This window comes from Triturus cristatus, chromosome 1_1, assembly GCF_964204655.1.
Source record: "Triturus cristatus chromosome 1_1, aTriCri1.1, whole genome shotgun sequence".
In the NCBI taxonomy this organism is placed as follows: Eukaryota; Metazoa; Chordata; class Amphibia; order Caudata; family Salamandridae; genus Triturus; species Triturus cristatus.
The window spans coordinates 56153646-56168788 of NC_140579.1; the positions used below are offsets into that span (position 1 = coordinate 56153646).

The 15143-nt window shown below is 45.7% G+C and overlaps 1 protein-coding gene across 3 annotated transcripts in view; it reads left to right on the top strand.

Annotated features, from left to right (window-relative positions):
* The window catches only part of LOC146869374 (solute carrier family 12 member 6-like), a 720118-nt gene that overhangs the window by 413190 nt on the left and 291785 nt on the right, over positions 1-15143 (top strand). The gene's annotated exons all lie outside the window — the stretch shown is intronic.

Below are 15143 nucleotides of genomic sequence, written 5' to 3' on the forward strand. Positions count from 1 at the left end.
ATAAGGTCAGCCTCTTGCCTTTGGTTTGCAAAAAAAAATTAAGCAAGCTGTCAAAAATGATCGACCCTCACTGCTTAAATATTTCTTTTCAAGGTCATGCAGCTCTTCTCTAATCAGAGGTGAGAATTCCTCATGCTTGTGTTTTGAGGAATACGTGGAAGTACACAAATCATGTGATGCTGTTTTTAAGTTTCAAGCTGCTGCAAGTATCTTTTTCTTTTACTGCTCACCTTTGGAATATCCCAAGGCGCTACTCTGGATCCGGACATATTTAGAGCAGTTCTTCCTCGGATGGTGCCATGTGATTCTGCATTTACTTTGTTCCTCCCTTAAATGAACAGAGCAGAGACACTTATAGGTGCCGCTCTTGCTCTCTGGCGTCCGTTCCTTCCTTGCTGTTCCTTTGAAGTCAGGTCAGTTGACACGTTTTTTCATTGAATTTCAGTGTCAAGGTAACCATGTCCCCAACTAAAGCTGCAGGGTTCCAGTCATCTCATGGCTGCAGTAAACAGTTGTCTGTTGACCTGTGACAGGTCGTCCGTTCAGTCTCAAGCAGACAAAGATGTGCTCGACTCAAACCTGCCACTGATCTATCCATAGAGACATTCTGAAAGTGGCAAGGTGCCAATCGATCTCACTTCCAGCCCCTGATTGAGGAACCGATTTCACAGTTGATATCTAATTACAAACAAAAATGAAGAACCTGTCTCTGATTGCGTAAAGCGGAAGTACCTCGCTGTAGAAGGAGAGCAAATCTCCAAAGGGGTCGAGCTTCAGTAGTAAACAGTAACCAGTGCCACATACTTGTTTTGAATTCTTTACTATTTAATCAAGATGAGTATCCGCATCTGGTATGGCAAACTATAAAAAACAATGGGGGCGGCTTGGGGGAAGCTCCGGTCCGACGGTGGCACTGGAAAGACTTTTCAGTGAGGCTGTTGCAACCTAGTTTACAGAAAGAACCATTTCATTCCGGTCATATGATTTGAAAGAGACATGTGGCGATTTGGCCTCCGTCGGACCTGCGCTGACCTCATGCCGCACCCATTGATATGTATAGCGGACCCCCAGCGTCGATATTGATTGGCATATTGAGGAATACGTCTGCTCTGCAACAGCATTTTACCGAAAAGGGAGTTTGAGCTCGTAGCTTCCTTTGTTCCAGTATCTCCCATAAATCCATTTCTATTTGTTGCTTTTGGGGATCCAAGAACTCCTGTGAATTTGGTCATTGTACGTCTATTGGATTGTAGATTATCAGAACAAGATCATGTATCCTTCCCTGAGGACAGTCCTCGGCGGATCACTTCATTTCTATCTGGGCAACAACTATTCTATTTCTTTGTTGTCCCTCTCTGATGTTCCTGACAAGAGCTGAGGCAATCTTTGTGTGGACCTTCAATTGTATTTCTTTTCTCCCCCTCAACTTTTCAACCCCACATCGAGTTAAGAAATTGTTCGTTTGAGCACCCTGAGGAAGGTTTGGTCCTACGTCGGCACATGACGAAACAGGAACATGAGGAGCACTCCTCTGGATGATGCTGTTTACATCATATATTGTAAAAAAAAATCAATGTACAAAACTGAATGTTGGTGACCAGACTTATGTTCTACATCAAAAGACTAATTGAAATGTTTTCTAGCACACTAAGCTTTATCAGAACTCTCCAAGTGAAGTATAAGATTTTGATCCTTTTATCATTACATGCATTCCTGTTTGTGTTTACAAATGCTAGTCCATTTATATTTTGTGTCTGTTGGTGGAAATAGTTTGTATGTGGTATGTATGATTGCTGTGTAGGAGAGACTGAATAGAATGAGTGAATGGGGGTGACAGAAGAAGGTTAAATTTGTACTTATAACATATTACTGTGTAGTTTCATAAGTGGTCATAATATATGTATATAAACGGCTGATACCCATTTTCATTAAATGGTAAAGAATTCAAAACAAGTATGTGGCAGGTTATTGTTTAATATTGAGCAGTGAGATCTTTCCGCTTTACGCAATCCGAGGCAGGTTTTTCCTCTTTGTTTGTATTTCGGCTTCTTGATTTCTCTTGTAGCCTTCCTGCATTATAGTTCGGAGGGCCTCTTTTTACTTGTTTGACAGTTGATATCAATGAGCTCAGAGTTTCCCAGACCATTGCCGATGTCCCCGCAGGTTGAGGCATTTACGAAGGCCATAGTGTGTATTGCTGGCACTCTTCCAGCTCCATGTGGCATGTTTTCACAGCCCAAGTGTCCGCTCATTGGTCAGCAATCTGCACCATCGGAGCCCCTGGAACCTGCCTTGGGGTCTCTGATGCTGCCTTCCAATCCAGCTCCAATACCCGCGTCACTCCCTTCTTTGTGAACGCCACTCCCGACGTCACTGGAGGGGATTCTGTGTCGACCCCAGGTTACAGCCCCAACCCCTCTCGACACCTACTAAGGTCACACTTTGCTGTACTCCAGCCCCAGGTCACATAAAATCTGATTTAGAAAACATTCTTCAGCGGTCACATACCTGTCTTCAGTTGCTTTCTATTTCGATTCTGACCATAGCTCCAGCTGGAGATTTCAATGGAGATAATGGGATGATTTACCCTGCATTATGATGGTGACAGTTAATATTTGGCTTCGCAAGAGGCCGGTGGGCTGAATACTTCCCCTGATACAGGAATGGTTTCCCCCCTTCGGCTGTCAATGGGCAAGAGTGTTTCCTTTGTAGAAGTTATCAGACACGCTGCTGAGGTCCTGGATTGACAACTGACTTCTGTTGAGGTTAAAACAAATGTGGTTACAGAAATTCATCAACTGCTGTTCAATAATGCCCTAACCAACACCCTTTTGGGCACTTGGACTAAAGCTTGCTCTTGCCCACTTTTGGGCACTTGTTCTAAAGCTTGCCCACAAGTGAACAGACAGTTGGCCAGACGCCACAGGCTGATGCCTGGCAACCCTCGTTTCTATATGCATCGTCCTCCGCCTGTGAGTTTTGTGGGCCAAGCATCCACTAGCAAAATTATTCTTAATGCTTTCACTATAACTCCCTCGTCCCCGGACAGGAAGTCGAAAACCATTGAGGGGTTTTGGAAACAAATGTTATTTGCGGTCAGTCTAGCCTTGAAGCAGGTCAATGTCGATTGCTTACTGGGCCGTAATACGCATAGCAGCTGGGACATGGCCTGCAAGATGTTGCTGGCAGCTACTTAGGAGTTAAGAGCCTCTCTGGCTCAAACCATTCAGGATGTGATTAAATATATAATTTGGACTGGCCTGTTCACTATAGATTGTTTGCAGCGAGCAGTTGGCACTGGTGTGGTGCCACGCATTGATGAGATCTGCAGGCTTTTCTGGGGATGTGCAGGCATCTCCCATGGATATGCCTTTTTATTTTTACTCATTCCTGGTGGGCGAAAAGCTAATTCCCCTTTGGAGCACTTCAATAAAAGCTGGGCTACAGTGCACTCTTTGTGCCTTTTCGACCCCTGCCAGACAGTTAACGCAACAATTTCAGGTCTTCAGGGCTCCTCCAGAGGTTTGGTGTGTAGAAAGTGCCAGGCTCCAATCAGCCCAGTTCTAGGTAACTCATCCCTTTCGTGGCCAGTTACGAAGACTGAGCTGACCACATGCAGGTCACCAGGGGCACTGATCGTCCCAGCCAAGATCCTCTGCGTAATCTGCCTCTAAACCACTTTACTTTGCCCTTAGCAGCTCATCACCAGACTATGGGAGGCAGGACTCAACATTTTCTTACAGAGTGACTGTCCATTACAACTGACAGATGGGACCCCCCAGATAGTTCAACAAGGCTATGCCCTGTCGTTTCTTTCTGACCCACTGTATCAGAGCAGCACCTATCCATTTCACTTCAAGAGAGGTGAGCTCTTCTGTCCATAGATGCTGTAGAGAAGGTGCAAACGTCAGAGATAGGACTAGGTTATTTCTCCGCTATTCCTTCATGCCAAAGAAGCATGGAGTCCTTCATCCTATTTTAGATCTTCATCCTGTAATTGCCTTATTGTTCAAAATTCAAAATGCTCATGCTGGCCTAGGTTCTCGCTGCCCTGGATCTTAGTTAATGGCTTGTCGCCCTGGACCTGAAGGATGCATACTTTAATGTGACGGTGCTGCAGCCACAGAGACGGCACCTATGGTTCAAAGTCGGCCCGGTGCGTTTTTAATTTGATATGCTCACTTTCGGCCTTACCAGTGTGGGCGTTCACAAAAATGATGGTGGTGGTTGCTGCCCAATGTCTGAGGTTGGGGATGCCAGTTTTCCCCTACCTTGATGACAGGCCTTTCAAGACGGGCTCACCGTAGTAAGTAGTAGACTGCATAAAGACGACAGTGAACCTCCTGGAATCCTTGGGGTTCTCAAACAATGAGCCAAACTCATGCCTGCCTCCTTTGCAGAGGTTTTCTTTTACTGGAGCTGTTCTGGACACAGTGCAGTTCGGCGCCTTCCCTCCGTTCCACTGTGACCAGGACATTCAGGCTTTGATCCTGGTGTTTCAGCATCAGATCTGGATCTTGTTGAGAGCAGCTCTGAGACTTCCTGGCCTCGTGCATCCTGCTGATCCATTCCACCAGGTGGCATATGCTGACTCTGCAGTGGGATCTGAAGTCTGTGCGCCCAGTGCCAAGGGAACTTGCCATGCATCATTCAGGTTTTGGAGGCGACTGCAAAAGACCCACAATGGTGACTACTTGTATGAATTCTAACCAGCAGTAGACCCTTCCCCATCCAGAGCTGATGGTGGTGATGGATGCATCACTGCTGGGCTGAGGGGCCATCTGGAGGGCTATGCTCTCCAGTGAAATCACGGCTCCTAATAAATCTATTAGAGCTGCAGGCCATCCACCTAGCATTGAAGGACTTCTTGCAGTCTATCAAGGTAAGGCTGGTGCAAGTTCTCACAAATAACGCTACCACTATATGATACTGCAACAAGCAGGGCAGAGTTTGGTCCTGTGCCCAGAGGCTATGCACCTCTGGAACTGGCTGAAGCATTCGGGCCTCTCCCTGATCGTGATACACCCGGCAAGATCTTTAAATGCCAAAGTGGATGAGCTCAGATGGCAACACTTGGGGGATCACAAATGGCAGTTGCACACGGATGTGGCGCAGTGTATCCAACAGTTGGAAGAACCCAGGGTGGGTCTTTTCACGACCGTTGAGAAAATGCAGTGTCAAAACTTCTGTGTTAGCATTCCTAAGAACACTCCTCTAGGAGACTCATTTAGCCTTGAATGGAGCTTAGAACTCCTGTATGCCTCTTCTGCCCCAGCTTCTGAAGATTAGGAAAGACCCGGTCCAATTAATCCTAGTGGCTCTGGATTAGGCCAGGACGATGTGGTACCCTCACCTACTGGGCATGAGCATCTGTCCTCTGATCAGGCTGGCACTTCAGGAAGATCTCCTGTTGCAGCAGCAGGGAAAGGTTCTGCACACAGACCTGCGTAAAGTGCACCTCCATGCTTGGAGATTGAGCGGCAGCAATTCATTGCATTCGATCTACTACCTGAGGTTGCGAAAGTCGGTTCATGCCGGGCAATGGGTAAGTTTGTAGCCTGTTATGGAGTGTGTAAAGCAGGTCTGTTGCAAGCCAAACTGCTGGATGTTTTATGGTTTGTTTTATATTTGTACCAGCAAGGTCCTGCAGTTGGCACTATGAAAGGTCATTTGTCTGTCCTTTCGGCCTTTTTACATTCGCCAGACCAGCCATCCTTCTTTATGTCACCTGTTGTAATGAGATTTCTAAAGGGTTTGATACTTGCATTCCCTCACAAACCATTTGTGATGCCACAGTAGGATCACATTTTGGTTCTGATGCACCTCGTGTACAGGCCCTTCTAGCCAGTCCATGGCTGCTCGCTGTGCCTTCCAACTCTCAACATTGCTCAGGGCAATCACTTAAGATCGTCTCATGAGTGTGCTGCAAAGTGTCTTGTTGCAGCCGCCCCACATCACCTCTTTTCTAGACAAACTATAGCTGAGGGCCACCGCGGCTTTTTTGCCAACAATTGTGACTCCTTTTCACATCGGACAATCCATTACTCCCAATGTTCTTTGCTCCTCCTCCCCCCTTGAAAGAGGAGGAGAGACTCCACTAGTTGCAAGGATCCTTAAACGTTTAAATCAGTTACGCCCAAGATCATCAAGAGGGCAATCTGCTTTTTGTTGGCTTGTTATGAACCCCAGTGTACCCCAATATAGGCCAAGGTAGTTACACAACCTTTTACCTACATCTGTCCTCCCATTGTTCTGCATAACGCGTCTGACTTTTTACCTAGTTAGGTGCCACATGAGTGTCGTGTGGTTTTCTCCAAAAACTAGCCTCATGTATTATGAATGAGGATTCTCAGTACCGCAGCAGGATTACCATCTTCTGCATAATACCTCTGTATAAGGGTCACCTCTATCATCATCCTTGCCCGACATGCCCATAGTACACTTCTAGGTAGATCCCCTGAATGTACCGGTTAGGTATATAAGCGCTACATCTTCCCTAAGCAAACGAGAGGAGAAAAAAACTTCCCTGCTGACGTGAGACGCTGAGGTTTCTGCACGCAGACACTCCAGCACGCAGTGGTCTGACATCCCTCGCGGGGTGTCCTCCTTGAGACCAAGACGGGGTCCTTCGCTCTCCCACATCAAGTAATGGGGTTGGCTCTATCCTAAGGGGATTCTTGGCTATACACCTACTACATGCCAGGTACACTTAGGTACATCTAGTTAGGGCTTGCATCTTAGGAGTACACATTTTTACTGTTTTGTAGCTATATGCCTGCATATATTAATTGTTTTAGCATTATTGTAGAATTCTACCTTTTTTTACTCTGTTGATGCTAATAACCGTATATATATCGGTTTCTATCTTATGGTTGTCGCAGCACACTTATTTTACACTAGAATGACGCTGGTTCAATAAATACTTAATGAAAACGTCCCCATATTTTATTCTGTCTATCTCTCTGAGACAAAGTGAGCACGAGTGACTGAGCGAAAAGTACTTTACTGTTTCCACGATCCCTGAGAGCTCAGAGTTCTCATGTTGGATAGTTGCCAGAAACTATTCGCTCCTTGGTAAGAGGAACTGGAATCAGTCTGGACACCAATCCCTTAGTTTATGTTGTCTAAACGCGCAGATACTATACAGATTTGTTGAAACTACATGACAGGCTCTTTGGGGTGGAGAAAGATAAGGCAGTGCAGAAAAGGATTTTAGTAAGATTACGATCTGCTGTCCATTAGCCAAGAAGTGTGTCCGGAAGGACTGAGGACCTTTCTCACCAGGACCAAGGCTACTGCCACTGTATTGGCATGGGGAGTGCCTGTCCTTGACATCAGTTATGCCGTGACCTGTGCATCAGTGCACAACTTCACAAAGCACTACTGCCTTGATAGTCAGTTACTAACAGAAAGGCATTTTGGCGATTCTGTTCTGCTGAACGTTTTGTTCTGAGCCCAATCCACAGGTCCTTCACTTGCAAGATACTGCTTTGGTATCTAGTCTAAAGATAAACAACCTGCTTTCTTATAGACTTCTCACTATAGATTTGCTACCTTGTGAATGGCATCAGACTGGATTGGGAAACCTTCCAGTAGCAATTTACTCACGTTTTACTGTGCCATGGGACTCTACATCGGACCGGACCTGCCCCCGATGTGACAATAGGGCCACTATATCTGCACCACCTCGGCGTGCTGATGTCCGTTCCATTCTTTCCGTACCTTCTGATGCGGATCCAGAGCACCATCAAATCCTGTCAGCTTGACAGAATCCATTTCCCTCACATTTTCACAGTGTGCAAGGGGCATGTCCCTGCCTAAAACTACAGGGCTCCAACAGTGCAGTGACTGCCATCTCCAGAAGTCTCGGGTCCAAGCACAACTCAACGTCGAGTGACTGTGGTGCTAAGACACACTTGCGCTTCTGCTCCTTAGGCCAATCTTGTAATTGATTGTCATCGAAGTCATAAAGCTCAGATAAGCCCAAGAAATCAAAGAGCAGAAGAAGTCCAAACATGACTCTCCTTCGTCCAGCAACTCCTACGTTGGGGGTCGTGTGACACCCCAGGTACGTCCATTTCAGAGTTGTTCTTTGAATTAATTCGATTACATCCTTGCGCCTGATGGTCCCAGACTTCCCAGGCTATCGGCGAAGCCCGACAGCTCCATGAGTTAAGACTAGTAATGGACCAGATTTTCGGTACCCCTCAGAATTCTTCTGGAGCGTCTCTCGCCACTCCAGTGGTATTCCGATTTGCGAATTAATCCCAGACAATGACCGCACCACTTGATCTGAACCAGAGGCTGGTCCTCTCCTTGTGCTTGGCTCTGCCAATTCTGACACAACATGTAGTGCCTCCTTCTGTACCATGACCGACACTGCCAGTTTGTTGGACTGCAAGAGTCATTTTCACACTACCATCTCTCCCCAGGTCACAAACAACACATCTTGACTATAATGCTGATGATAATTATGATGATTAGAAAATGTTTCATGATTTACAAGATGCCAGCGGCCTTGTTACTGCCCCAGAAATTGGCCTTTCCTCCCCTTATTTGGACATGTCCTACTTTGCAACCATGATCACGAGAATGGCTGAAGTATTAGACCTAATCTTACCCACAGCAGAGGTCATAACAAATGTCCTGAATGATATCCTCAACTCAGGACAGACAAGCCAAGAACCTCTTCTCACATTTAGTGAGGCTCCTTCTGGTGTGCTGATTGGCACCTGGGCAAAGCCAGGATCTAGCCCACCAAGCAGTTAGTAAGGCAACATAGGCCTTCCTCCAGGGATCTGGATTTTGTCTTGCTGTATCCAGCTACGAAAATCCTGGTGGTCCAGGGGTAAATGAGCAGAATCAATCCAAACACGTTTCTGATCACCCAACCTGACAGGGAGTCCAAACTCATGAAAATCTTCATCAATGAGTGTATAAGGAATTGCAGTTACACACTTAGGTGGCACAATGAATCTTCCGCTACACAAATGGTTTCGACTGCCAGCCTTGCACTTAAGTCTGTCAACACCAGCTGCCTCCTATGGAGGTATTCATGTGCATTGAGGGATAGAGGGTCAGATAGTTTGCCAGCTATTCCAGGGGACATTTTGCCAACCTTACAGACATAAAAGACAGTCAGAATCTCAGAAAAGACAGTCTGAAAAGGGCAAAGTATTCCATATACTCAGGCATGGACCCTACCAACTGGCTGTGTAGGACATTCGGGACCAGCATGATGCTTAGATGCCATGTTTGCATTTGCACCACCAGCTTCTCCAACATGTCCAGCAAGACTTATTAGATATGCCCTTTTATGGCTATAAGCTCTTTGGATCAAAGATGGAATCCACTTTGGAAAGATTTAAGGAGAGCAAGGCTACTACCAGCTCTCTAGGCCTAGCCATGCCTGGTTGGCAGTTCCCCCAGCAGCTTTGCCCCTTTTAAGGTTTCCTTAGGGGATACCATCAGAGACCGTACCAAAACGCACCCATGCAATAACAAGCCAAATAGTCCTTCTGAGGTGAAGTTAGTGGAACAGGCCAGCATTGTCTAGAGACAATTACCGGGTAAAACACAAGAAGATGATGGACGGAGTGCTGAAACTTTTCAAACACTCACCCTCAGTCACAGATCTGGGTTGAATCCATCATTGTTCTTTAGCTCACTTTGCCACTTCAGTTCAGACCTAGCCTTTTGCAAATCAGTCTTGACCCTGTGGCTCATGGGAACAGTCCAGCCTGAACTGCCAAGCCAGGTCTTCCCTGAACCGGAAACAAGCATCCTGGGACCGGTTTCGGGCTAACAGCCCTCATCAGCCAGGCTAGCTTGAATCCTATAGAGAGGGTGCCGGCATCAGAGATTGGGACAGACTACTATTATTGTAATTTCCTGGTGCCTAAAAAGGAAAGAGGCTTTCTCCACATCATCAATCTTCACCCTCAGAACTTTTTCCTTCAGAATGACAAGGTCAAAGTGGTCACCGTGGCCCACATTCTGTCCAAAGTTGCCCACATTAATGTCCACCCTGGAAGCAGTAGGTTGGACTCTGGCATTGGATTTGAAAGCTGCCCATTTTCACATTCCTCGTCCTGCAGTCCCACAGACGTTACCATTGGTTTTAGGCAGACCACAAGCACAATTCTTAGTGTTGCACTTTGGCTCCATAAGTGCTGCTTGTGTATTCACAATAGTGTTAGTAGTCGCAGCCCAATTGCCTCCATTGGGAGTACCAGTCTTCGCATACCTCGACGACTGGCTACAAAGGAAAAGCTTGCCAGGTCATAAACCACCTCCAGACAACGACTGACTGTTGATATCGTTGAGCTTTTTCATCGACATGCCAAAGTCACACCTGACTCCTTTGTAACAGCACCCCTTCATTAAAGCCTTCCTGGACACGGTACTCTTCTGAGCCTTTCCTCCGCCTCAATGAAGTCAAGACATTTGGGCTTCAACTTTCAACCCGCGCCCTGGGTCTTAGGTAGAGTAGCATTGAGACTTCTTGGCTTTTTCCTCTCCTGCATTCTGCTTGCAGAGCACGACTGTTGGCAAATGCCAGCCCTGCAGTGGGATCTGAAGTCTCAGTGGGCTAAACACCAAGGGAACCTCCCGGATTCCATTCTGGTTTCGGAAGAGACTGCAAGTGACCTGCAGGGATGGCTGCTTGACAACAATTGGGACTGGAGGCAGAACCCTCTCCCTACCCTACCCAGAGTTGATGGTCACAATGGATGTATCGTTGCTGTGTCGGGCTGTCATCTGTGAGAGCTGGAGTTCAGAGGATTCTGGTCTCTGTTGGAGACTTGACGCAACATCAACTTGCTGGAATTGTGAGCGATTTGCTTGGCCGTGAAGGCATTCTCCCAATCATCAAGGAAGAACAGGTACAGATTCTAATGGACAAAACGACTGCCATGTGATACTGCATCAAACAGGTCAGCATGGAGTAGTGGGTCCTGAGTCTCTGGAAGTGGCTGAATGCTGAGGGCATCTAACTAATCACCCAGCACCTGGCAGGATCTTCAAACACCAGGACGGACAAACCCAGCAAATGTTGCCTAGTGGATCACAAATTTCAGTTACACACGGAGGTGGCACAAAGCATCTTCCAACAATTGGAAGAACCCTAGCTCGATCTATTAGCCACCGTAGAGAACATGTATGGTACAAACTTTTGCACTTTGGATTTGTCAAGGTTATTCTTCCTCAGGAACACCTTTTGCCTCGACTGGGACGTGAGACTCCTGTATGTGTTTCTGCCCCTACCTCTTTTCCCCAGAGTCCTGAAAAAGATCAAGAAGGTCTGGGCCCAAGTCATCCTGGTGCCCTGGACTGGGCCAGCACAACTACTGACCATGAGCATCTATCCCTCACTTGGTTGCCCCTTAGGGAGGACTTTATGACGCAGCAGCCCCAAACCTTAATTTCCTACACTTTCATGCATGGACATTTAGAGGTGACGTTTGATGGCTTTCGATCTCACTCCTGAAGTGGTTGGTGTCATTCCAGCAGCCAGGCGTCTTTCCACCAAAACGATATATGAAAGATGCTGATAGAAATTTACTCTGGTGCTCTTCCCTTGACATTCACCCTTTTCAGGCAAAGTTGCATCGCATTCTATTGCTTTTTCTCTCCTTAGCCCAGCAAGGCCTTGCTGTGGCAACAGTTAAGTGTTACCTGTTTACATTAGCCGGATCAGCCATCTCTTTTCAAATAACGTTTTGGGATGCGTTTCTTGATGGGGCTGATCCACATATCCCCTCCAACACATTTGCAATGCCCGAGTGGGAGCTTAATTTGGTTCTCGACTACATGATGTGTACTATCTTTGAAACCATGCACAGCAGTTCTCCATGCCTGCTTACCATCAAAACTGTAATCTTCATTCCCATAACCTCTGCCCAGTGAGTTCAGCAGCTATACACATCGTTCTTTCCAATCAAGCTGGTCCTCCAGACAAAAAGCAGCATTCCTGACAAAGGTAGACACGCTCTTTCACATTGGGAAATGAATCACCTTGCCATCTTTCTACATTCCACCTCATCCTTCGAAGGATGAGAAGCAGCTCTACCGTCTTGATCCTAGGAGAGCCCTCATCTTTTACATCAATTGGACCAGAAATCATACTTGAATTATAAACATTTTGTGGTTCTCTCTGTAGCCAAAAAGGAAAAAAAGATTCAAAAGTGAATTATCTCCCGATCGATTGTATTATGCAAACATCTGCTATGGACTAACCAAGAAGCAGCCCTCAGTAGGCTTGCAAGCTCATTCCACCAGAGCAAAGGCTGCTACCCTTGTACTGGTGCATGATGTGCCAGTCTTGAACATCTGTCAAGCTGCAACATGGGCATAGCACGTGGATGAAGCACTGTTGTCTGAACATTTGGGTACAGCGAGACAGGCACTTCGCCCAATCTGTTTTGCAAGATTTCCTGGTTTGAGTCAATTCAATTCAATTCAAATCACTTTATTCGATTAATAAAATATCAATCATAAAAGTACAAAAATGCATCACAGTTGATAATCAAAGAGACCAGAAAAATTCATATCAGCACATGGTCAGTTTTCTTGTTCTCTTAGATGGATGTGGAAAGAAAGCAGAACTAAAAACAAGGCTAAAAATAGATCAAGCCATGGATAATACATACTTAAAAACCACATAGCAGTATAATTAAAAACCCATCCAGAACAAGAGAGCTCCTGGTTTGAGTCATTCCACAGACCCTCCATCATTGGAGGTACTGCTTTGATATTGGTTGACAATGTGAGGTTCTGTGATTAGAAGTCTCTATTATAGGAACAAATTACTAACCTTCAGTAACGCCTTTTCTGGTTCTGACTGTCTACCTGCAGATTCCTCACAAACCCACCCACCTCCCTGTTCTTTGGAATGGACTTGTACAGTCCACTAATAAGATCCTATTCTAGAGATCTGCACACTGGCATATTCTAATTTCTATGGGATAAGTGTCAGGCAGGACAGACAGACATCCAAAGGAAACGGACATCCGCGTGTGGAGGTGGTGCAGATAGTGGCCTAACATAACATCTGGAGTGGGACGGATCCAACACGGAGTAGCACAATGCCACCTACTGATGCACGACTTAATTGCTATTGAAAATATCCAGATCCAGTCTGATGCCTGGGGGTATTCACTCAATGAGATTTCTGCAGTTAGATAAAGTTGTTACCAGAAAAGGTGTTACCGAAGGTAATTAACTTGTTCATCATACATTTCCACCAGATGTTACTTGCCTTCAGTTAGTCTATCTGGTGGCTACTCTAAATAACCGCAGATTCCCCACTGCCATCCAAACTCCCTGTTCTGTTGAGTGATTTCTTTGTACCTTCTAAAAAGAAACTGACACCAGCACTCAGGAATGGCAGTTAAATGCAGCTCTGCTTTGTCACTTCGGGACAGAACACAACGTGGAACCGCACAGCGTCCGCTGATATGAAACCTTCTGGATCCATTCTGGCACCTGTGGGATATTCTAAATATGAGGAATCTCCAGTTAGAGTATCCAACAGAATATGCGTTACCTACGGTAAGTAACTTGTTCGTTGTTGGCGACCACAGGCCAGCATTCAGGCTTTCATGCAAATGTATTTTTTATTTTTCGATGTATCACATATTTGTTCAATAGGCTGTTGCCTTTTTCTCGTGACAGGTAAGCAGGAGCATAAAAAAGGTCATTTATTCCAATGTTTTTTTTTTTGTATTCGAGAAGTTAATTTAGAGACAAGTGCTCCCTTTAACTTTTTGTTGTGCTTTTCAAAGGATCTCTTAACTACATCTCGGAACTCGCACATGGGTTCTGAAAGCGAAAGTGAAAGAAGGTTTCTTTTTTCATATTTACCAGAGGATATAGATGAAAGGGAAAAATAAATCCTCCATGGTTACCTCCAGCTGAGCTGAATTAAGCACTACCTGGCTGGTGCCTCTGGCTCGGGAGAGTCCTGTTTAGCCCAGAATTCAGCCTTTCTGGTCAGCTTCAATGAATCTCAGTCACTTGTAATTACATTGTGCCTTTCAATGAGCCACAGTGTACTCTAGGTCGAGCCCCATCAAGGACCAAGGCAAAGCCTTCATGTTTGTGTGCCGAAAGAAGGCTCATTAAGACTTCCTATGACACCAATGATGAACCTTTATATGCTGTGTCCAGGAAACCTGGGCACTGTCAGAAATAGATTTAGATGCCCTCTCGTGTTACCATGGACCAGCTGATAAGCCCAGTCAGGCAGTGCAACAGGGGTTTCTTCTAAGCTGCATTTCATGAGAGAGTAAATGATAGTTAAGGTAATGTCTTTGAGCGTACAGCATATTAGGTGAATTGGGCTCGGGGGAGGTAACGGTGGACTTGATAAATGTCTGTTTGGTCAGGTCACATCACAAATAATATCAATATCAATATAATATCAGCATTTATAGAGCAGAACAGCTACCTCAAACAGAGGTGTCCCGGCGGTTTAGCGGGCAAGCAGGAGAGGTGAATAGCCAAGATTCTAGCTTTGGCTAAAGAGCCAAGTCTTCAAGGTCTTCCTGAACTCAAGTTCAGATATGCGAGCAGCACTGGAAGGAGCGATCACGACAGTTAGAAATGACTTAACCACTCCCTTAAATAATTACGTTTTAGAATGTGAGCTTTTTATTACCCCACTTTGTAGAGCTAGTTTAACTAGTACCCTACCTAAAGAAGACATTTCATGGTGTATACCAAAGGCAGACCTATTCTAAAGTAAGACCAATAAACTATGTCCATACCAGTTGTCCCCACCTACATAGAGGACTACATTGCTAAAATTATAAGTGGCCCATCCCTGTTCCAAACACCTGCGCCATCTATAGCACCTACTGATGCAGCCACGGACAAAATAACGGCTCTAGAACATCTTTAAAAAAAACATATCCAGACCGAGTTACATGCTCGTATGCTAACTGAGTACTTAAAAGCAGACATAATACCCATAGGCTTACAGGTCTGCAATACCCCAGCAATCTTCTTACAGGACCCCAAATCCAAGCACGGTTTTGCTCACATTGGCACTACGTGCTCTCGCCATTGGATGGTGCTCGGCATAGACACCGCTCTCGAACACAGCAAGAAGGAGTTGGAAGAAATACAACTACTAGAGA